Here is a 25820-nt window from a genome sequence, read left to right as displayed (position 1 = left end):
TTTTAGAGGTAGAATTGAAAGGACTATCTGTCACATTGGCTGTGGGAGTTCAAGAAGAAAAAGGAAACTTGGGTGACCCAAGATTTGGCTTGACCAACTGGTTTATTGATGGTGCCATCTAGCAGAATGCAAAAGAGGTAGATTTTGTAGAGGAAGGAAATTATGAGTTTTTGGTCTAAGTTGGTAATTTAGAGAATCTTTTAAAGCAACCTATCTGAATTCTACAAGTCAGCAAAAATACAATTTGGTAGTACTAGAATATTAGTGGTATTTAAGCTATAGGACTGCATAAATCCATTCAGGTGAGACAGGGAAGAGGACTCTAAAGCTTATGAATATTTAGAGGTCAGTTGGTGAAAGCAGAACCAGCTAGGGAAAGTGGGATGTTACTGAAACCACAAAGTGAAATTATTCCAAGGAGGAAGTGATCAATTGTGTTGAGTGTAGATGGAGCAGTGACACCTGCATCTGGCAAGATAGAGCTTGCTGGTGAACTTGACTAGAATGGTTTCAGTAATGTGGTAGGGAGAGAAGTGACACTGTGGCAGAGTGAATGGGAGGGGAAGAAAGGAGGTAAACAAATATAGACATCAGTTTTAGCTTTCACAGCCTTAGTGCTGTTATCTTTTTGAGGCTTGTTTGGATGCCCTGGAGCAATCCTGGGGGATGGATAATGGCATGGGGGAAAGGAAGAATTTCTGTCTCCTATTTGAGCAGTATGTGTCATAAAACACAAATTCAAGTATCTGTGGTAATCATATATATATATATTTTTAAAGATTTTATTTATTTATTTATCTTTAGAGGGGAAGGAGAGAGGGAGAGAAACATCAACGTATGGTTGCCTTTTGTGTGTCCCCTGCTGGGAGTTGGCCTGCAGGGAACTGGCCTGCAACCCAGGCATGTGCCCTGACTGGGAATCGAACCGCAATCCTCTGGTTCGCAGGCCCGCGCTCAATCCACTGAGCTACACCAGCCAGGGCTTGTGGTAATCATATTTTTATTAGAAGCTCTCATTACCTTATTTTTAGGGTGGTAGGTGAACCTTGTCTTAAGCCTCCTGTCCTCTCTTCTTGCTTAATTTTTCCCACTTATCCCTTGAATAAAATACTTTTAGCATGTTCACTCCATTTGTGCTCTATACACATTTGGCATGTGCTCTGTATGTATTATAAACACTCTTGAATGTCTTTTAGTTCTTTCATTTTCCTCTCCTTTTGTAAATTTAAATAAAATTCTCTTTCTTGTGGTTAGTTTTCATGTATGTTCCCATTACCTCTCCTTCTTCTGCCTTTTTCCTCCTGGGCTTTGTGCAAAGTTCCTTTGGCTAAGTAATTTTTGTACATCCATTATATTGCTGTCACATGTTCCTATATGAGAACACAGTGTTAGAGTAAGGTAGATATTCATGGAGAAGATTGTAGGTGGTTGCTAACTCTAGGGTGAGTATTATGTTTGATTACTATCCTTTCAGTCAACTCTTACCATCATGGTCAGTGTAAATCACACCTAAGACTAGACTAGAACTCTCAGAGGAGAATAAGAGCTTTCTATGGGACATGGAAGAAGGTCCAGTTTGCACACTGTAGTTGAGATTGCCATGCCTTGTCTTCTTCCCAGATACACTGCTAGATTACATTTCTAAGCTTCCTTTACCATAGGATGCTTATGTGGCTATGATATTGAAGTTAGGCCAGTAGAATAAGGGTTGAAGTAAAGTGATTATCTTCCAGGCTTTACCTATAAGAACTTCTAGAATGATTCTCCATGCTATCTCTTCCCTTGCTTCCCAAGGTACAGAGAGAGGATCCTGCAGTACATACCAAGATTTTGGAGTTAGTAAAGCCACAAGATGGAATTACTTTAAGTGTTTGAAGACCATGCGAAAGTCAATATTGTATTATACCTAGGAACATACTCTTTACTTTACGTGAAAAAATAAATCAACTTACTAAGCCATTGAGATTTTGGGGTCTGTTTATTACAGCTTGCTGATATTATCACTCCAACTAATACACATTCTCTATGTGTTTTTTCTCTCTACAAATTTGGTCACTCCTCCTCATTCTCCTGGAGTTTCTCTTCTCAATGTATCCAAGTTGACAGCTACTTTGATGATCTATTTTCTATTTTTTTTCTAGCATGAAATATTTTCTACTTCAGCCTGAGGCAATCTCTCCTTCAAATGCTTTTTTATGGGAAAGAGACAAATGGATTATTTGGTAACAAGGAGTAAAAAAGGAATTCTTAATTCCCTTTCTCTTTTCTGGTGACGTAACTATGGTAGTCAAATGGGTAGCAACATACAAAAATTCCCTTGCAGTCCTTGATATTTTCCAGAAATGCAAAAATGCCTGAGCCATACCACTTGCAGTTATTATTTTGTAGACCAAAGTGCCAGCAGTTGTGCTTTCCAATGTATCAGAAGTTGCTACATTTTCCTTCTTGTCTTTGGGTTTCATGGCAGGAAACAGAAGTATTTCCTTTATGTTATTGCAATCTGTGAGAAACATGGTGACTCAGTTGATGTCTGTGTCCCAGGTAGCTGCAGGGAGCAGTCCATGGTCCAATGCTGTGCAATTTTTATCTATGAATGTGGCCTCATCATTGCCAGTGGCCTTGGCCTGTTCTTCAAAAATCTGCCACTGCATGGTGTCATTCAGCTCAGAGTAGGCATTACATATTTCCTTCTTCATAACAAAAAACTCAAAGCACTCAGTCAGACTCTCTTTAGAACAGTGCCATTTTGTCAAAGGGCTCATTATTTGTTAGTGATCACAGGTGAATGTAGGATTGACACATGTCACTTCCAGGAACTACTCAACAAGTTTATCAAGGAACCTGGCTATGGTCTGTGGTGGAAGGCATTCAACATATTTTTCCACACAGATAGAAAGCATTTTACAACTTTCTTTAGTTTTGAAGAGGTTAGCTTCTGGCAGCTTCGTCCCCAGGGCTTTCTCAAGCTCTTCTACCATGCTGATTCTCTGGAAGGGTGGGATGGACTCAATTTTTTAGGCTTGGCCTTCCAGGCCATCTGGATTTCAAGTAACTTTGTAACAGCCTGTAATGTGATTTACCATCCCTGAAATCATCTTCTCCATGATTTCCATGAGATTGTGATAGTATGCGTAGGCCATGTAGAACTCATAGGTGGTGAACTTAGAATTGTGAGTCTTGTCAATTCTTTCATTCCAGAACTGGCATCCAATTTCAATAACCAGTTCAATGCCATCAACCACCAGCATCTTACAGTAACATTCTGGAGCAATTCTCATATACAAATTCATGTCCAGCTCATTGTGACAGGTGATAGAAGACTTGAGCTCAGCTCCTCTTGGGAGGATGTTCATAGGAGTATCAATCTCTAGGAATCCCAACTCATCTAAGACACTTTTTATATATGTGATGATACTAGAGCAGATGATAAATTTTTGCCTCACAAAGTCATTTGGGATCAAGTCCAAGTGTCTGTGACATATTGTGTTTCCTTGTCTTTGAGGCCAAAGTGAAAATTATGTAACATATGCAAGCAAGGAGATAGCAATGTGATCTCATAGGGAATTATGCTCAGGTTACCCTTCTTAGTTTTCTCAGGATTTCCCAGAACTCCAGTTGTGTCTCCCCAAAATAGTTTGTTAATGGTATGAATAAGTTCTTTCTGATTTAAAATTCCTGTATTTGGCCATGACTTGCAACCTGAACCCCTCTCCTCAAAGGTCACTAAAGATGAGTTTTCCCCATAGAACTTCTTTAGGCATGGATCCTACCTGCCACCTTTAAGGTGCTTTCATTCAGATGGTCCCCAGGCTGCAAGTTACTATTCATGAATAAAGTGAGTCAGCGAGACATCTACATGGAACTTGTGTGGGTAATGGTCTTCCCCATTGACCTTTATTTGGTGAACTGCTTGGCCAAAGATTTTGTAGTGCTGGTTTGGGTCCATGCTCTCCTCCCTGGCTTCCACATTGTTGTCAGTGGTATGGTTGGCGGCAGCAGCACTGGCCTGGCTTAGTTGATTCTCATTGAGCTCCTCTTATTTAACCTTCTTCTCCACTACTTTCTTCTCAGCTTCAGGAATCTCTTTAACTTATTTTTGCTCAGTTCATCTCACCACCATCCACACTCACCTCAGGCCCCTGCCGCCCCAGTTATCTCTCTGGAGGGTCTGACCTGAAAGGTCCACCTCCAAATTTCTAATGTGACTATTAGCTTTATGGTTTACTTGGTGAATAATGAAAAGATCACAAGATCGTAATACCTGTATTACTTTGGATAAGTTACTTAACCTGTCTGAGGTCACTTTTTCCCCCCTGAAAAACAGTCATGATAACAGTCCATACCTTATAAAATTGTCATGAGGTTTACATGAAGTGATAAGTGCCAAGGGCTTAGAACAGGATGTAGTAAGCACTATATTTTTAGGGTCAGTCTCTTACCAGTTTAGTTTAATTCTATATAATATATTCTTAATTATGTCAAACACTGGGCTAGGGCAGTGGATATTACATTAAGGAATACACTGTAACATTTATTTATACATTAATGCAGCTTGCCTTCAATGTCATTTATTGAGCATCTACTGTGTACAAAAGATTAGGCAATGTATTACTGAGTACATGAATATGCTCCCAAGATGGTCAATTACTTTTCATGTTCCCCTAAATCAGAAGATCAAATAAATTAATATTATTTGAAGAATTGTTAGGAATATTTTTATTTCTTCTCCAAAGCTGAATTCCTGCAGGTTTCAGGGGCATAACAATTACCCTTACCTCATAGGGCTACTACATGAGTCAAATGATAGAATATGCACAAGTGATCTGAAAACTTAAAAATGTAAAGCAAAAGCTTATGAAGATGTCAAATTTCAAATTATTAAAGTTATTTAATGAAGTTGTCAACTTGGTAAGATTTTGCCTTCTCTCTAAATTGAACATAAGCTTGTTGTAAGTTAGGCATACATTATTTCATCTTTGTAAATCCCTGGTATCTATCTTAGTGCTCAATAAAGAACAAACACTTGAAAAATTTTATAGTTTAAATCTTTACACTATGAAAACCTTTGACTCTTTCCCTTTTTGGTGATTTTCTGCAAAGTAGTACCCATATAATAGGTGGGGGATTTGGCTACATTGGTTTCAAGAGGAGAAACCTGTTTAAGGTACATTGTTGCTAAGTGGAAAATATACTTTTAAAACATATTCTTAATTCTCTGAGCAAAACTATCTTGAGTTTTAAGTACTAATATTCAGTGAAGAATCTGGCAGGTAAAGAATGATTATTGAGCTCTTGGTCTGCTCTGTGCATCTTTACACAGTGTTGAATAAGCTGTTAATCCTTCCATCTTTACAGGATATTTTAGGGATGCCCATGGTGAGGTCATGCATATCTATTTTTGTAGTGTTCTCCCACTTTACCCACTCACCATGTGTTCTGGTGCTGTGATATTTTTGTCCACTCTCATAGTACTCTCTTCTTCGTACCTTCTTTCGTCTCCTAAGCCCAGGAAAAAAGAAGGTTGGTTCTTCAATTTTTTTCCCAAATTGAAATGTGACTGAGATTAGGAAGGAGGGTAGTGTTATTTTTCTTCCCTGCTTCAGGCTGATGTTAAAATGATTCAGAGTAAACAGCTTGATATTATGTAAAAACAATTCTTCAATGGAAGAAAAATTATATCAATGATAATAAACAATGTTAGTGTATCTGGAAGTTTTCTTATATTTTCAAATTTCTTTAAATTCTTTCTGCTATTACTGCCTTTCATGCAATTTGAGGTCTGAAGAAGAATTTTCTGAAGGAAAAAATTATCAAGTCATGCTCTTTACAATGATCCTAGGTGTGACTTAAATTAAGATGTATTTGTATTGAACTGAAAGAAAATATTTGGTGTCAGTCCAGCACCATGAACAGAGAAATGACTTTTCATTTCTCTCCTCTCCTTCTGGGTTAGCTTGCAGTAACATATTTACTTGTAAAAAACAGTTTGTTCAGTTCTCAGTCCACCTTGCCCTTATATTAAATAATTTCATGTCAAGTCTTACCCATAACTTCTGCCTCTTTGCATTTACTATTTTAGAATAATCTAAGTATATTTTATTTCTTTAGCTACAGGTAGTTTGAGATGAATTAGATTCCCATTTCATAAAACAATTGCTTTCCAACCTCTATTCTCTGATTTTAAATTTTTTTGAAATTATAATAGATTCACAGAAAATTGGAAAATTGGCACAGAGAAGTTTTTTACATCCTTTACTCAGTTTCCAACTGGGGTTGTCAAATTAAAAACAAAGTAGTAACCAGAGGGGAGGTGGGAGAGGATAATGTGGGGAAAAGGAAGAAAGGTTTTCAGGAACAACTATAAAGGACTCTTGGACAAAACCAAGGAGGTGGAATCAGGGGAGGGAGGTGGGCATGGCTGGGGGGGGGTGGAGTGGAGCAGGGAAAAGGCAGACAACTGTACTTGGACAACAACTGAAAAAAGAAAACAGAAAGCGCATTTAAAATGAAAATTCAGAGAAAGATGAACACTTTTTCAGTATAAAATTTTTAGTATAAATTTTTCCTATCTAATATTCGGGACATATTTATACTAAAAAGTTAGTTGTTCATCTGAAATTCAAATTTAGCTGGGCTTTTTAAAAAAATAGGCTATATCTTGCTGGGGATATAGATTCAAATTCTTAGGTTTTATTTTTTAGAAAAGATTTTGTTTATTTATTTTTAGACAGAGTGGAAGGGAGGGAGAAAGAGAGGAAGAGAAACATCAATGTGTGGTTGCTTCTCATGTGCCCCCTACTGGGGACCTGGACCACAACCCAGGCCTGTGCCCTGACTGGGAACCAAACTGTCAATCCCTTGGTTCACAGGCCGGCACTCAATCCATTGAGCCACAGCAGCCAGGGCCAAATTATTGTGTTTTAAAGTTACTTGGAATACTTGTAGTTGTTCTTTGTCAATGTTATAACACCAACTGGATACATAGTTTTGTTCATTTCTGTCATTTCACTTTTGAAAATTTTAGGAGTTGCTTTCAAATTTAATTTTGTTTTACAGAAATTTACATGTTTCTAATGTCATTTACATGAATAAAATTTCAATGCATTTGTTTTCCAAACTAATTGAAATTAGTTTTCTCATTTTCATGTTTTTAGAAGCAGATGCACTATCATTTTTCTAGGTATCACATTTTATAAAACATGTTTATGAAACAGAATGATTACATGAAGAGAGCCTGTTTAACATTATATTTTATTTTATTTTTAGTTTTCCCATACAGTTGTTTCAAAATTAAAATCTTATGAGGCCTTGACTACTCTTGAATGACACTAGAATTTTCCTGGTGACTACAGCACAGGCTAGAAAACCCACTCAGGCAGGCCTGAGGAGCAGCTTCTAAAAGATACCCTAATGTGTTCTTGTTATTTTAAACAAATCTATATGTACTTTTTATGTTTTAGAATTGTGAGAATAAGTAATGAATTAATATTTCTTAAAAATCAATTTTGGGGGATGGTAATAAATTGTTATTCAATGGTAATTCAATTAAAAAATTAAATACAAGTTGTTACTTTAAGTCTTTTGGATATTTATGAATATTTTAATTTTAATGAGAAACATGACAGTTTAAGTGTAACCAATACTTGTTATTATCACTTTAAAATAGTTTTGTGTCTATCTTCTTGGGTTCTATCTTTGACCCTTTATCTTTTCTGAAAAGATTAAGTTTTGAAAAAAAATATACTTTTACTCTTCTGGCTGTTAAAGTAATATATGCTTATTGTAGAAAAATGGAAAGGCACTCTTTCTGAGGATTCCTCCTTTCCTTTCCTGGCAGTTCCATTCCTCCTTTCCTTTCCTGGCTGGGACTATACCCTGAGAACCCTGAAACACCAATCCATAAGAACCTATGCACCCCAATATTCATAGCAACACAATCTACAATAGCCAAGTGAGGGAAGCAACCTAAGTGCCCATCAGTAAATGAGTGGATCAAAAAACTATGGTATATTTACACAAGGGACTGCTATGCAGCAGAAAGAAAGAAGGAGCTCCTACCCTTTGTGACAGCTTGGATGGATCTGGAGAGCATTATGCTAAGTGAAGTAAGTCAGGTGGTGAAAGACAAATACCATATCGATCTCACCTATAAGTAGAACCTAATCAACAAAATAAGCAAGCAAAATAGAACCAGAGACACTGAAATAAAGAACAAACTAACAGTAACCAGAGGGGAGGCAAGAGGGGATAACGTAGGGAAAAGTGGGGAAGGTTTGTCAAACAACATGTATAAAGGACACATGGACAAAGCCAAAGGGGAATAGGATTGAGGATTGGAGGTGGGGATGGGTGGAGCAGGGGGAGTGGTGGGGAGAAAATGGAGACAACTATACTTGAATAATATAAATAAATAAATAAATAAACAAATAAAAATGAAAAACAGAAAGGCATAAAAAAGAAAAACAAAATGTCATAATAATTCCATTACCCAAAGAAAATCAATTATCACTGATGAAAATTTTTATGCTTATTTTATATAGATGAGATTAAATATGCATATGTTCTGTTTTACTTTCTTTTCCTGTTTAATATTAAAACATAAGCATTCCCAAATGCTATTAAAAATGTTGTAAATAATTTGTTGGTTGAGCCCTGGCTGGTGTAGCTCAGTGGATTGAGAGCCAACCTGCAAACCAAGGGTCACTGGTTCTATTCCCAGTCAGAGCACATGCCTGAGTTGTGTGCCAGGTCCCCAGTAGGAAGTGCATGAGAAGCAACCACACAATGATGTTTTTCTCCCTCTCTTTCTCTGTCCCTCCTCCTCTGTCTAAAAAGAAAAAAATAAAATCTTAATAAAATAATTTATTGATTGACCCAATTACTATGATCTATGTTTAACAAATTTAAAGAAAACTTAAGATGTGATTAGAATCTTCCAGAGAAAAATTCTGGGAAAGTACATTTACTTATTTATTCCCATATTGGAATCTTGTAAGTTGTGAGACAGCCGTACTGATTTTTAAGCCATTTTACATCATGTAGTTCATCCATATGTCTTTATACCGGTGGTTCTCTTTTTGGTGCCTAAGCCAAGCAGAAACATCTATGAACTTGTTAGAAATGAAAATTTGGGGGCACCATACCAAATCCACTGAATCAGACTCTGGAGGAAGGACTTGGAGATCTGTGATTTAACAAGCCCTCCAGATGATTCTGATGCATGCTCATTCCTGAGAACCACTGCTTTAATTCATACTTTAGAGTAATTCAACTGCTTTAATTCAACTTTAGAGTAATTCATAAAAAGAGGCTCTCTTTTACCATTTAATTAAAAGATATTAACTAGTCAGTTAATTAACTCATCAAACATTTACTGTATATAACAACAAGCATTGTTCTAAGATATATGGTAGCAAATAGAAATAGTCTTTACCCTTATAGATCTAACACTTTAGTTGGGGGTGTGTCAGACAATAAACATATATGTAAGACATATATAGAATGTCAGATAGTGATAAGAAGTACAATAGAAAATCACAAAATAAGAAAAAGGAATAGAGAGTTCTGAGGGTGGTTTATAATTTAAGTAGATGGTTAAACTAGGTCTTAGAAGGTAAATGTGAGGGACCTAATTGTACCAAGATGTGGAAATAACATTCCAAGCAAAGGAATCAGTAAATGGAAAGGCTTGGATGTGGGACCACACTGACCAGTTTGGGGAACAGCAAGGATTTCAGTGTAGCTGAGGGTGAAGAAGGTAATAGGAGATGGTGTCAGAAGTAAGATACTTAAGGGAGCAGATCTTGCAGGTGGTTGTCAGAATAGGGTGCTCAAAACTGAGATGATATAGGGGCTATGTAGTGGATGCTGTGGGTGGTCCACCCAGATCTCTTCTGTCAGCTGATGCATCTATTCCCTGGCTGCTTCAAGTGCTGCCTGTTAATAGCTGTTTATAGTTGCTCCTCTTGCAGCAAATTTGCTTAGCAGGAAGCACCATGTTAATGAGGTTTTTTTTTTCTCATCCCTTAATAGAGGCATCCCACAGCCAATGACTAAGTATAGTCACAGAGTTATAAAAAGTTGATTCCCCCTCTTCAAGGTGGGTCTAACTCTGTGGTGCCATTTCTGCTGCATAGTTCCCTGTGGGATCAGACCAAAGCAAGTTTCCAACTGAGACTGCATCCGTGCTTAGTTGATTTTCCTCTTCCCTAGCCTGCTTCCATCACTTCCTTTCTCCTAAGGGTCTTCCTCAATCAATTCTGTGAAGAACCAATCTTGTTACAGCTTCTGCTTCTAGGAATACCAACCTAAGACAGTTGGTAAGTAGGAATGGTTATAGAAAAAGACTCTAAAGATGAGAGTCTGGAGTCAGATCACTTACTTGCTGGATGGCAATGAGTCCCTTATCACTGTGGAAGGTAGACTATTGACAGTCCCTGGCATGCTGGAACTGTATAATTGCTAAGTAAGAGAGTGGAAATCTTGGGGACCATTTCAGGATTTCACCCACCTCATTAATATTAGAGAAATTTCTTGTGACACAGGTTTTACCACCCTGGTGTAGTCCCAGGAGACCTTATAAGAGTGTTCCTGGGATAGCTCTTGCAAACTTGGGGGAAAAAGGTAATGGCGTATATTAAATGAAATGGAGATGTCAGGGTTATCAAGACAATGTTATGGAAAGGGTCAAAAGGCTTTCAGAGGGGGCATGCTAGACCAGCTCTATCATATAAGACAAAAAGAAAAAAACAACCAACCAGTGGACTATGTTCCTGAGGAAGCACCTATTTTCCAAGGTGAAAGAGGTACCAACATCATTGAACAGCTTAATATTGGCTTTTCTCTGAAGGCCAAAGCTGATAGGAAATGCTGCTTCAGACCTGGCTCTCTAGCAGCAATGGGGATGACAGGATCCCAGAAGAGCAGAGGCAAAATGGGCATAATGATCACAATGGGCAGCCAGTTCACAGTAGCAGCCAAGGGACTCTGATTTGCAGGGACCTACAGAGATAATAGAACATGGTATATTTAGAGACATCATATACAGGCAACCACCCTTGTTATTGCTAATAATGAAAGATCAAGAATGGATGATCAGAAGGCTGAGGTCAACAACCTAATGGAAAGCTACAATCCTATGACCAGTTTCTAGACCCATGTCAGTTCTTAGATCCAGAATGAATGGACTGAAGACTGGGTCTTCATGAGGAACGATCCCAGCACATCATGGCACTATACAGTAGTAATTCCCCCAGTTCTTCCCTAAAAACTTATGGACATTTTGTTAAGTAATCATGCATGGGGGAAAGGGGAATACTCAGATCTTTCCAAGGTTGTTTGATTCAGAATCCTAGTTGACACCGGTACTCTAGGACCCCAAGTATCATTATGATTTCCACATTTAGTTTAGAGGTATATAATGCCAGACAATAAATGGAGTCCTAGCTCACAGTGGGTCCACCTGGGTCCACAAACCCATCTGAAAGCATAGGGTCTGGCAGAAGTGAGGCCTGCTTGAGTATGGTTGGCAGGGTAATAATATAGTTGTAAGAATTTATATTTTCATTTGAACATTTCACTTAAAATGTCATATGGTGTGCTTGAGTGTGATATTGTTATGTTACAGAGTTACATGCATATGATTTTGTCATAAAGGGTTTTATAATAAAAAGGGGTGTTATTTGTGCCAGACCCTGTACACTTAATATGGACATACATAGCAGTTGACAACATTTATATTGGATTCTTGACCTGTGGAGGAGCCCTGAAAGTATACCTCACTCCCACTCCCACTCCCTAACTAAGATAGCCAATCACAGACAATATGACATCTTGGGTAAAATGGATCAAACTACGGATAAAAGAATACAAGTTTAAAAAAAATCTTTCTGGCAGGTGGGACTGTTTTATTTTGTGAGGAAAGCATGGAAAGGGACCAGTTGCTTTTTTCTTATTTTTCCCCCACGATCCATCTGTTTTGTACTTAGCTGCGACAATAACGGTTCTGCCAACTTTAATTTTTTTGTGGCATGTGTCTGTTCTTCTTGCATCTTCATAGACATTTTCATGGGATCTGGAGGGTGCTGTCTTCAGACTGGATTGCTAGCCAGATGTCATTTACATATTCAACTTAAATAGCTTTTAAAAAATTTAAATTGATTATTAAATCACATGAAAGAGTGAATTCTGGCAGGTATGTATAAATGGCTATAAAATTATGTTATTTTCACATACCACAAATAAATCTTCAGGGAACTTAATTCATCATAAAATATTTGTAGTTAAATTCCTTGCACCTGCATTCACCTGAAGCTTTTGTAGGACTATAACAAGTATCTTAGCAGTATTGTCTGGAACTCTATGATTACTCACATGACAAAGCCAAAAGTTGGGGACTATATGCACATTATTTTGTTGTAGCTTTATTCAGAATTCTACTTGTTAGCAGCTTGTGTTTTGAATTATTCTCAGATGGTCTCTTGTCCTGGCTTGGGGAAGTCTTCAGTTTTTGACATTTGGTGTGGGCATGGCCATGGCCAATAGCCAGTAAGAATTTATGAAAACCTTACAGGGGTGTCAATACTGTGTGTAGATGGTGACCAAACTGGGAAATGTAAGCCTTTTGAAGGTGATGATTTGCCAGGAATAGAACCCTTTAATTCTTGTGTAGACATGTGACAAAATGTTTCCAGTTTGGGTGCTTCCCATGACTCTATTCTTGCCATTTACTTAGTCATACTATGAAGTTAATGTTACAGGCTTGTCAGGAGTGAGGCCACTTAAAATGATTATAAATATGTAATAGCTTGCTAGGGCTGCCATAACAAACTGTCACAAATTTGAGTGGCTTAAAAAACAGAAATTGATTGTCTCACAGTTCTGGAAGTTAGAAGTCTGAGATCAAGGATGCCAGCACAGCTATGCTCCCTTTGAAGGCACTGTGGAAGGATCTCTTCTAGGGCTTCTCACCAAGCTTCTGATAGTTGTTTGCCTTGTGGCAGTATACCTCCAATCTTTACAGTGTTCTCCCTCTGTGTGTGTCCGTGTCCAAGTGTCTCCCTTTTATAAGGACAGTATTCATATTGTATTAGAGACCCATCCTACTTCACTATGACTTCATGTTAACTAATTATATCTGCAACAGTCTTATTTCCAGATAAGGTCACATTTTGTGGTACTGGGGGTTAGGACACTGACATGAATTTTAGAGGGACACCATTCAACCTGTAACAAACTCCCTTTATATTCAGACCAGTGGTTCTCAATAGTGGTTGTACATTAGGACCTATTGGGGAGCTTTAAAAATTCTGATGCCTAGATTGTACCAGGCCAAACATATCAGAGTATGTATGGTACTCAGGCATCAGAAAAATTTAAAGGTTCCTAGGTGATTTCAATGTGCAATCAGTGTGAAGAACCACTGTATTTGATTGTCCCTCACTAAGAACAACAGAAGTTCACCCAATTCCACAGGTAAAATGTTAAGAAAATAAAATCATAGTAACATAGTCAAAATTTCTCTTTGTGTTGGTAGCAGTAAGATTTATTTTAGAATCAGTACAAAAGTTTTGGAAAAGTGGGATTACAGATGATTTTTTCCCTTTTTTAAATAAATTAACATGGAATTCCTTTTTAAAAAGATTTTATTTATTTATTTTTAGAGAGAGGGGAAGGGAGGGAGGAAGAGAGGGAGAGAAATATCCATGTGTGACTGCCTCTCACATGCCCCCAACTGGGGATCTGGCTCACAACCCAGGCATGTGCCTTGACCGGGAATCAAACCGGCAACCCTTTGGTTCACAGGCCAGCACTCAATCCACTGAGCCACACCAGCCAGGGCTTAATAATGGAATTCTTGTACAAAAACCCACCAATCAGTAAATCTTCTTCAGAATAAAAGTAAATCCCCTTTTCTTATTCTTAATTATCATGAACATACATACATATAAGCTTTCCTTCTGGGTTAGTGTCATAAAGGGATCCTGCTAAACTCTTGGCCTTACTATCTAATTACTGATAAACTGAAGAACTATAGGTAACTCTTTTAAAAACAATATGATCATTTATGACAACAGTTTACCAATGTTTAACTAATTTATAGATAACAAACTATGTTGTAAATCAGCTCAGATACCTAGGCATACATTTCAAAACTAATTCAGGATTAATTTATTGTGGTCTAGGATTTGTGATCTTTTTTGTCTACTCTCTCTGTGTTAATGGCAACCCAATAGTATTTCTAAAGAAGAATGCTGACCCTGCCCATGGGGTAGTCCCTTGGTCTATTCAACTCTTTGACTTTCATAAAAGGTTAATCACTGCTACCCACTCAGCTGATCACTAAAACATATGGTTCTACACTCAGCCAGCAATATAGGATATACCAACACCAAGAACTCATCTATATGAAGAATCTCAAGCTTGCTGTCATTCAATACTTATCTAATACTTGGTTGGAATTTTAGCAATTAATCCTTTAGATATAATTGCACACATGTGCAATGGTATATATTGAAGGTTATGCATTGTAGCATTTTTTTGGTGATACAAAAGATTGGAAACAAATTTATCACTTTTTCTTTCGTGGATTGTACTTCTGGTGTTATATCTAAGAAATCTGCCTATTCTAAGGACACAGAGATTTTCTTTTGTGTTTTCTTCTAGAAGTTTCAGAATTTTAGGCTTTACATTTATGTCTCTGACCTACTTTGAGTTCATTTTCATATGTGTTGCATATTATTGATTGAACTTCATTGTTTTTGCATGCGGATATACAGTTGTTGCAGAAAGAGAATAGCCTCTGCACCTTTGTCAAAATCAGTTGTCCATAAGAAAAGGAAACCTTAGTACACTGTTGCAATTATAAACTAGTACAGTGACTATGGAAAACAGTATGGAGGTTCCTCAAAAAAATTAAAAATAGAGCTACTATATCTGTCTGTGTCTATGTCTATGTCTATATCTATATCTGTATCTATATCTATATTTATATTTATATCGCTATAGATATGAGGTCTATCCAGAAACAGTCCAGCCATTGTTAATATAATGAGAACAGTTTGCATTACATCCATGTAACTTGGCAAACAAGGAAAGTGGACTGGAATGAGCCTGTGTGAACAGTGACAACTTCATAGTCAGTGGGGCAGTAGGTGCCATTGAGTGAGCATGTGTACTATATGACTATTGCATTCAAATGACTGAGTGAGTAGAGCAATGAATCTGCATCAAATTTGCATTAAGCTTGAACATTTTTCCATGGAAACTATTTGAAGGATTTGGAAGGCCACAGCTACGGGCAACTGGTGATTGGCAGCTTCATCATAATAACATGCCCACTCATGCACCACATCTTGTGCAGTTTTTTTTAAAGATTTTATTTATTTATCTTGAGAGAGGAAGGAGAGAGGGAGAGAAATATCAATGTATGGTTGCCTTTCATGTGTCCCCTGCTGGGAGTTGGCCTGCAGGGAACCAGCCTGCAACCCAGGCATGTGCCCTGGCTGGGAATCGAACCGTGATCCTCTGGTTCGCAGGCCCGCGCTCAATCCACTGAGCTACACCGGCCAGGGCCTCTTGTGCAGTTTTTTGATGAAACATCATATCACCCAGGTGACTCAGCCCCTCTACAGACCAGATTTGGTGCCCTGTGACTTCTGGCTTTTCCTGAAACTAAAATCACCTTTGAAAGGGAAGAGATTTCAGACTGTCAATGAGATTCAGGAAAATATAACGCAGCAGCTGTGAAAATTGGGAGAACTGTGTGAGGTCCCAAGGTGCCTACTTTGAATGGGACTGAGGCATAATTGTCCTATGTACAATGTTTCTTGTATCTTGTATCTTCTTCAATAAATGTCTCTATTTTCATACTACATGGATGGATACCTTCTGGACAGACCTCATATATATGGAGATAATATAACATATAATATATAGTATATACTATAAATAATGACATATTACTCAGCCATAGCACAGAATGAAATTTTGCCATTATCAACAACATGGATGAATCTAGTGAGTTATGTTAGGTGAGGTAAAGCAGACAGAAAAAGACAAATACCTTATGATTTCACTTATATGTGGAATCTAAGAAACAAAATAAAAAAAAACAAAAAGGAAAGAAACTCATAGATACAGAGAAGAGACTGATGGTTGCTGAAAGGGCGGGGGATAGAGAGATAGACAGAAAAGGGTAAGAGGATTAAGAAGTACAAACTTCCATTTATAAAATAAGTCACATGCATGTAATGTACAGCATGGAAAATATTCTCAATAATATAACGGTATGGTGACAGATGGGTAATATACTTATTATGGTAATTACTTTGTAAGGTATATAAATGTTGTACCTCTGAATGTAATATAATATTGTACATCAACTATAAATAAATTTAAAAATCAGTTAAAAATAAATTTAAAAATCAGTTGTTCATATATCTGGGGGTCTATTTCAAACCATGCTTTTTTCCTAATAATCCATTTGTGTATCCTGACAGAAATACCACATTGTCTTGATTACTTTTACTTTATAATAAGTCTTGGACTTCATAAAAATTAAAAACTTCTATTCTTTGAAATACACTGTGAGAGAATGAAAAGACAAGTCACAGGATGAAAAAATATTTGCAAATCATGTATCTAATGAAGGACTTGTATTCAGAACATATAAAGAACACTAAAACTCAAAAATAGGGCAACCCTACAAAAATGAGCAAAAATTTTGAACAGAGACTTCCCCAAGAAGATTTATGGATGGCAAACAAACACATAAAAAGTGCTTGATATCATTAGTCATTAAAGAAGTGCAAATTAAAACCACCACAAAACACCACCATATTCTCAGTAGAATGACTAAAATGAAAAGGACTGACTATACCAAGTGTTGGCAAAGATATGTAGATATCAGAACTCTCTTACACTACTGGTGAGAATGTAAAATCATAAAAATAATTTAGAGAAAGTTTTGCAGTTTTAAAAAAGGTTAAACGTATACCTGCCATATGCTGTAGCCATTCCACCCGTAGGTACTTCCTCAAGAGAATACCTTGTCCATACAAAGTCTTATGTATTAATATTCAGAGAAGCTTTATTTGTAACTACCAGAAACTGGAAACAACTCAAATGTCCATCAACAGCAAATGGATAAATAAACTGTGCTATACAATATGGTATATAATGGAATACTATTCAGCAGTAAAAAGGAATAAACCTTTGATATATACAACAACATGAATATATCTTAAATTTGTATTCTGTGTGAAAGAAGCCATACAAAAAAGAATATTTATATATGATTCCACTTATATAAAGTATCTAGAAATTTAAACTAGTCTATAGTTGACAAAAATCAGATCAGTGGTTGCCTGGGCATATGAAGCACAGAGTGCCAGGGAAGAACGGGTAGGAGGGATTACAAAGGGGCAAAATAAAACTCTTGGGAATGTATATGTTCATAATTTTGATTGTGGTATGGTTTTGTGGGTGTCCACACATTTTAAAAGTTATCAAATCTCACATTTTAAATGTGTGTAGTCTGTTCTTACTTTTTATAGGTAGGTACAGTACAATCATATGTCAGTAAACCTGTAAAACCAAAAACAAACCAAGAATTTTGGAAACAATCTAATGATATATTGGTGGAGGACTGGTTACATCAATGATGGCACATCAATACAGTGGAATATTTCATAGCTATACAAAGAATTAAGAAAACTCTTTATATGCCACATAGAAAGTACACCAAGGTATAGTGTTAGGTAAAAAAGCTAAGTGCAGAACAATGTAGAATGTATACGTTTTGTGTAAAAAGGGGGGATAAAAATCTCTCTTCATATTTGGTGATATAAAGAAAAAAAATATCTAGATGGATCTGTAAGGAACCAGGAGTGCTGGTTGCCTGGATAGGAATGTGTGGGTTGAAAACTGGGACGGTGGAGGAATGGAATAGAGACTTTCACCACCAAACTTTTTATGGAACAGACTGACAGATCTAAGGGGACAGGAGGGTGAAGGGGATGGAAGAGAGTAGCCAAAGACCATATATGATATATGCATAGCTCATGGATACAGACAACAATATGGGGAAGGTTGGGGGAATGGGGTCTGGGTGGAGGGGGGCAAAGGAGGGGGAATGGGAGACATCTGAAAGAGTGCAAACAATACAATTTTTTATTGTTGTTCAAGTACAATTGTCTCCATTTTCTCCCCATGACTCCCTCTGCCCTCCCCATCCCCACCCCCACCCTCAATCCTACCCGCCTTTGGCTTTGTCCATGTGTCCTTCATACATGTTCCTTGATGACCCTTCCCCTTTTATTAAAGGTGTTTTTGAAGTAATTCTAGACTCATAGTGTTGCAATAATGTATAGTCTCATGAACTCTTCACCCAGCTTCCCCTAATGGTGATATCATATATGACTATAGCACAATATCAAACCCAGAAAATTGACTTTGGTAAATTACTGTTAACTAGTCTTCTCACTTCATTCAGTTTTCATCAATTTTTACATAAACTCAAGTGTGTGTATGTGTGTAGTTTTGTGCAATTTTATCCCATGTATAGATTGATGTTCTACAGCCATAATCAAGGCATAGAATTGTCTTATCACCACCAGGAGATCCTTTTGTGTAGATCCTTTATGTTTGTATCTACTCCCGTGGGTTGCTTTTGAGGCCATATGACTGTATTACCTATTTTCAAAACTATATTTAAAAACTTACAGAGAGAAACAAGCAAGATTTGTAGAAAATATTTGTGAGTTTGGTAAGTCCTATGTTATATGTTGAAGAACAGGAGGTGGAAGTGGGAGAGGTTTTTTTGACCATTTAGTAAATAATAATTATTTACTTATTTGGTAAAGTATATTCTTAATTGCCCCCAGGAGACCACTGGAGTGCAAAATTGAGGCCTTTATATTTGCAAGTGAATTTATGCAAATTACAACAAGGGCAGATGAGATTATTGTGTATAGATGTGTACAAAACAGGAAGAGCCTGTTTTTGAAGATGAACTCCATAATTCTAGTGACTTCCCTCAGACACTGCCCATGGACAAGCTTGTCTTTTCCACTTCTCCTAAGGCAGCTTTTTTCTTCAGCATTAGTACTTGTCAAACAGTTTGAGGGAGAGACCAGATGGTTGTGAATCAAGTGTGGATAACATCTGATTTCCCCTTATTATTATTTTGACCAAAAAATATGGACTTGATTAAAAAACCTTTTTATATTTGTCCTTTGGCATTCTGAATCTTTCTTTCACTGTCTTATACAAAGAAGCAATTAATCAAATTAGGTCTCATGTTTGGCTAAGAAATTCCCTAAAACAAGGGCATGAGTGATAGGCCTACAAATTTCTTAACTGCTTAACACTTTGTAAGGTATATAAATGTCTAATCAGTATGACGTACATCTGAAACTAATATATTGTGTGTCAACTATAATTAAAAACAAATTAAAAATACAACTGGGTCTGGGTCTTGTAAGTGCTCAATAGTAATAACTGGTGGGTTGTGGAAGCTCCGGCTTTGTGAGAACCAAAGGGAGAAACTTCTTGTTTTTCTGATCCAGAAAACTCTTCTTTCCTCTGAGCCTCCTGGTATATTTTTGTCTCATGGACACTGGACAGGAAGTTTAACTGACTGTATTTCTTCTCTCTGTCTATTTCTAGATAATCAAGAGTCTAAGTTATGGCCCTCTTCTCAATATAGTATTTTGTATACTAACCTTACTTTTGGATTCAACCTATATTTCCTAATTTCATTTTCCCCATGTATACATTTCCTTGAAATTACTTGATTTCTGACACAAGGAGGTATAAATGAATGAGACACACTAAGGCATTTATAAAGAGAGACTATGGGCTTTCATCTACACATGGGGGTGTATTTAGAAAGAGTCCACAGAATTTACTATAGGTTCTATCACAGGTCTTATTGTGTCAGGGAAGGACAGTCGGGTAAAATGTATTAAGAGAGATTTTTTAAAATTTAATTCTTGTTCCAGTATGCTTTGTTTATGATGGCCATTCTGACGGGTGTAAGATGGTATCTCATTGTGGTTTTAATTTGCATCTTAAGAGAGATTTTTTTTAAAAAGGTAAAAACATCACTTCTCATATAATACATATATAAAATAAAGGTATTAAAATAAAATCAAAGTGTTAACTTTAACTTATTAATTTAATAAGAGAAGACAAAAGAAGTCCAGGGAGAAGTCGTAAAAGTACAAATTTATATGTAGTACAGGCATGTTCAGATAAATTGCAAAAGGCAGGCTTGCAAAGCTGGCTCTTTTTTTTTGGCAGGGTGGGACTTGTCCCACTAATCAGATGAAATTCATTGGCATGTCTATAGATATCTATAGACAAGAATTATTTTGTCTATAGACAAGAATTAGTTTGTCTATAAAAAGAATTAGTTCTATCATTTATCCACAACTCGGGGAGTTGTAGATGAGCTCCATAAAATCAGAATCAGATAACCTGGAAGAATGTGCTATAGACTAGGGATTGGCAGTATAGTCCCAGAATCATATCCAGCTGCAGCCTATTTTTGCATGGCTATGAACTTAAAATGGTTGAAAAAAGCCAAAAGAAGAATAATAGTTTGTGGTATGTGAAAATTGTATAGAATTGAAATTTCACTGCCTATAAACAAAGCTTTATTAGAACACAGCCCATTCATTTATGTATTGTAGCCATTTTCACACTACAGTGGTAGAATTGAGTAGTGGCCACAGAAACTTTATGCCCTGCAAAGCTCAAAATATTTAGTATTTGGCTCTTAAAGAAAATGTTTGCCAATCCTGCTCTAGAAAATGAATAATTTTCCATTAAAGCATATTTCCCCCTACAAAATATAAAAATACTGTTGTCTCTAACTTTGTCCCTCTGTTCCTCCTTCTTTCCTTTCTTCTCTTCCTTCCTACAGTGAACATTCATGGAGTGCCTATTGTGTCCTATATCTGTGCCAATAAAGACATAGGATACAAGGGAGAGAATATACCACTTCTCTGCTAATGTAGCCTTGTAGTCCATGGGGAGAAAAATATTAATAAAATATTCACATATAAATGTGTAATTATCAATTGTGAAATTCCCAGAAGGGAAGGAACAGGGTGTTAATATATATGAAAGACCCAGCCTTTGTGGAACTGGAGTGGGGATAAAGGGAGAGAAAGCTTACCTAAACAATAAATATGAATCTGACTGATTACTGTGTTTGACTGGCCATGGTGATTATGTGGGAGAGTGAAGTAAGAGATGAGGCTTGTTGAGTTTGAGTCTTCATCTTGAGGGCAATGGGTGGCCACTGAAGGGTTTTTAGCAAGAATGTGGTGATGTGTCAGTTGGACTTACACATCAGACAATAGATAAAATGGAGGCAGGAGTGAACACAGGATATGAATTGTGAGGCTACTGTCCAAGCAAGGCCAGGATTTTTATAAATCAAGGCTAGGCTTGGCTTTAGGGATGCAATGAGAAACTATGCTCTTAGCAGTGCCATTGCATTATGAGAGTCCTATGTAGAGCTGGCTCAGAGAGCTTCCTTCCACAGGTCTTACTGGAAATCTATAGGGTGGTTTGTTGTAATAATAATTTACCTAAAGAAACATGTTCTTTGGAGTTGCAAGGATCTATTGACTTCTGTATACACCTACCACCCCCACCCTTGAGAGATGAGAGACTAACCTATGCCTTTCTGATCATTATTTCATTCTACCTTAGAGGCATGATTGAAACAAATGTAAAGATTATGACTTATTTTTCTTCAAGACTGGAAAATTTCTATAGTTTTTAAAAAATACTTTGCAATTTTCTACTAATGGTTCTTCAGGCTGCAGGGGTTGCTTTATATTAACATTTCTACTTGTCAAGATCTTATATCCTTTAAAACCAGGTCTTTGCCTTCTAGGCTGGATCTGAGTCTGTTACAACTGATATGGCTAATCAGATTTCAACAACTGCTCCCAAACAGTTTCCTCTTTCTGAGGGTCTCTTCTGGTTCAGGAGCAATTAAAACAGTGAGGGAGATTTGAAAATACAGGGGTGTCTTCAGCCTGTTCCCAAAGACTGCTTTAATTAGTTTGGAGGGGGGCTTAGATAGCCGCAAGGTTGAGAACCTCCCAGGTAATTCAAATAAACAGCTAGAATTGAAAATCATTGTTCTAGATCAGTGTTTCTTAAACATCAATGAGCATATAGATCACCTGGGGATTTTTGTAAAATGCATATTTTGACTCAGCCAGTCTGGGGTGGGTCATCCATGGAGATGACCTTGCTAATCTAAAATGATTGCATTATAGTGTTGCTATAAATATAGTTTGAATTCATACTCACTGACAAATGCCTAGGTGATGGATCTAGTCAGAAGCATTGCTTCCTCTGATACATTTAAATCGATGGGTTCAAACTGATGGGTCCCTCCTTAGTAGCCCCTAATGTAAATTTTAAAAAATATTCTCCAAGTTATCACTGGTACCTCCAATGTGGTGTTCACTGTTCCCTGGATTCTTGTGTATGTGGAGTTGATTCTGCCTTTGCTCTGGGAATCCATTTGGGATTGTACACAGGTGCTTCAATTCAGCAGGCTGGCCTCCTGTTCAACTGTCTCAGGGTTGGCCTTTTCCTCTTGGATAACACTGGGATACTGAAGATCCTGGAATTAATGTGCTAACTATCCTATAATTGGAATCTAGGATGCAATAATTTGTGCACTTAACCTGGAAGGATACCCTTTCCAAAGACCAAATTTGGTGGCGCATTTTGTTCTGTTGTCATCTTTTTCCCCATTCCTGGTTCCATAAAGAACTTTGGCTATCACTCCTTTATGGGGTATTTTAGACTAAAGCCACTGAGGGTGTGATTCAGAGCAGTGCTTCTCATTTATACCCTTCAGCTCCACTTGGGTAAGGGGTGTAATTCTGAACAAGTCTAAATAGAGAAGGAGTGAAATGAGACAGCAATATAATGGAGGTGCAGCTCAGACATTCAGGAGCCCTTCAACTCTAACTTCTCAGAATGAAACAAAGGAATTAAACTAAATAATGTTTAACCATAATTAAACTAAGTAAAGGTCATTACCCTTTCTTCTTGCATAGGCTGTCTTTTGTAATATTCAATATGTTAAGCATAGAAGATTTGCTAACTTGCCCACCAGTATACATACAATTTCTAATTTAGGTTAATTTCAAGCTCTATAATACTATTTCTTTGTATCATGCCTCCCATCATACTCTTTGCTTTCCCAGTGGGACATTATCAAATATCTCTTTTTAAAAACATAATAGTGCCCCATAATAACTTTAATACTAGTTCCAGTTCCTGAACTCTGCCAGACATTTCCAGAAAGCATGCACACCAGTGACAGCCCTCCACAGTATCTATTTTCCCCTTGGCTGATTCATAGCCAGATGTATATCTTCAGCTGACATTTAATAACAGCAGAATGTTCTTATGAGTGGGAGGAGTAGGTGACTGCTTCTACGGACATGACTCAGAGCACTGGGGAAACCCTCCTTTTACCAAAATGCTTTCCTGTCTTCTGTCTGATGCCTAAAATTCTTGCAAGACAGCCATCTTCTTTTGGTTAAGGTTCGAGTTCTTGTTAAATGCTCTGGGAGTGGGTACCATCTAAACTGGAGCTTCTCAAACTTTAACAGGCATATGAATCATCTGGAAAATCTTGTTAAACTTCAGATGTGGTTTCAGCACATCTAGGGGGGCCCAAGAGTTTATTTTTTAACAAACTCTCAGGTGGAGCCAAAGTTGCTTGTGGGTGGACCACACTTTGAGTGACAAGGTGAGATCAATGGTTCTCAAACTTGGCTGCACATTAGAATCTCCTGGAGAGTTTTTGCCAATCCAAAAGTCCATACTGTGCCCCAGAGCAATTAAATGAGACTGTTGGGGGTGGGACCCAAACGTAACTATTTTTTAAAGCTTCCCGAGAAATTCCAATGTGCAGCCACATTTGAGAACAAGTGCTTCAAACCAGAGGTTCTCAACCCTAAATGCTGATTAGAATTATCAAGGAAGCTTTTCAAAAAATACCAATGCCTGAATCTGCCCAAGATCAATTAAATCTAAATCTTAGCCATTGGGATTTAGGCGTTAGTGCTTTCAGAAAGCATCCTGAATGATTTGAATGTGTGGTGGGGTTTGAGAACCAATGCTCTGTTAAACAGTTTTTGTAAGTTTGTAATGTAGGTAAAATCTCCTGTAGGCAAGATTTAGGTTGGGAGTGAAGAAGACAAGAGGTGGAAGGCTCAGAAAACTGGGTCCACATGAAGGGCAGGGATGTGAAGAAAGCTTTGAAATGGGAAAAGCGGGGACCTGAGTGTTTTGCACGCTGTGCAACTTTGCCCAGGGCTACCATGGAGAGTGTTGGCACTGGAGGATTTCATAAGGTCTTCTTGGCTAGTTCGTCTGAGTAGTGGGTAGAGCGTGATGTGAAAGGTGAGGCTACTAACTTTTAAAAATTGTTCTATGGATTAAATGCTTAAGTGTGGGTGACCAACGATCCCAGTTTACCCATAACTGTTCTGGATTTAGCACTGAAAATACTGTGTCCCAAGAAACTTCTCATTCCTGAGCAAACCAAGACAGTTGGCTGAGACCCGGATTTTGTGGCTGAGGCACAGATTTTGGTGTGAGGTCACCACAGAGAAGTGGGTGTTCCCTTCTGGCCAGTTAGTTGGAAGAAAACTGACATCCTTGAGTTAAGTGTTTTTCATTCATTGTTGATAATGAGGGCCAGCCATTGTGAAGATGGTGGGGAATTTGAAGAGACATGATCCTGGATGCATACTGAACAACTGAATAGTTGATTTTAATTTCTTAAATTTATTTTAAAAAAAGAGTTGTAGTGCCAACATGCACATATCACTCTTTGCTTGGCACAGCATTGATGTACATAGGCATGGAGGCCAAATAGATTCTGAGAAGATGAGAAAAAAATCATGGTCTGTGCCCATGAGCTCCAGTCTGACAGATGAATGTAACCTACTCAGATAGTATTTTCAAAGTACATGGTTTGAATGCAGATTAATGCCATACAAAATGAATATGCAAATGTTAACAGGATACCAAGTCACAAAGTAAAATACCACATCAAAGGAGGATGGGGTTAATCGGGAAAAACCTTTTTGAAAATGTGAATGTCACTTTATGAAATGAGGATAATGTCATGTTTCTAAAATACAAAAAAGGCCCAAACACCAAAACTAAAACCAAAGCCACTCAAACTGCTCATTAAAGGAAGGAGATAAAAACTGAATGATTCAATGTTCATGATTTAGTTTACAGATTTTGGAATATAATCTCTGAGGTAATCCACTCTTAGCAGAATTGAATTAGTATGATCAGGCTGCTGGTAGTTGATTTCCTTCACTTAGAAGCCATTAGGAATTTCTTACTAGAATTGGGACTTCGGGGTAAAAACTCTACAGCAGCAGTTCTAACATTTCAGTGTGGGTCTGAAGCATTTGGGAGACTTGTTAAAGAGAGCCTGAGTTTTACCCCCAGAGATTCTGATTCAGTAGGTCTGGGATGGGGCTGGAGAATCTCCACTCCAGTGACGCTGATGCTGCTAGTCCAGACACCACACTTTGAGGAAGAATGAACTAGAAGAGCATTGTCCTTGAGCAGTTTTATGGACACAGTAAGGCAGCTCTTTCTAGAACAGACCTTGCCATTTAGAACATCACGGCTAAAACTGAAGGATATAAAAGGGATGAAAGTTGAAAGTTGAGAAAGCTAGATACCACTTGGGGAAACAAACTGAAAGTATCCTTACTTTTGATGGTACCAAGAACTATAGC

The 25820-nt window shown here is 37.5% G+C and overlaps 1 pseudogene; it reads right to left on the bottom strand.

The window, feature by feature from the left end:
- Window positions 1-1272: 1272 nt before the first annotated feature.
- LOC118987268 (lysine--tRNA ligase-like) overlaps window positions 1273-25820 on the bottom strand; it is a 32102-nt pseudogene continuing 7554 nt past the window's right edge.

Source organism: Sturnira hondurensis, unplaced genomic scaffold, assembly GCF_014824575.4.
Source record: "Sturnira hondurensis isolate 20B ecotype Veracruz unplaced genomic scaffold, ASM1482457v3 Scaffold0005220, whole genome shotgun sequence".
Classification (NCBI taxonomy): domain Eukaryota; kingdom Metazoa; phylum Chordata; class Mammalia; order Chiroptera; family Phyllostomidae; genus Sturnira; species Sturnira hondurensis.
This window is presented reverse-complemented; position numbering and strand designations above follow the sequence as displayed.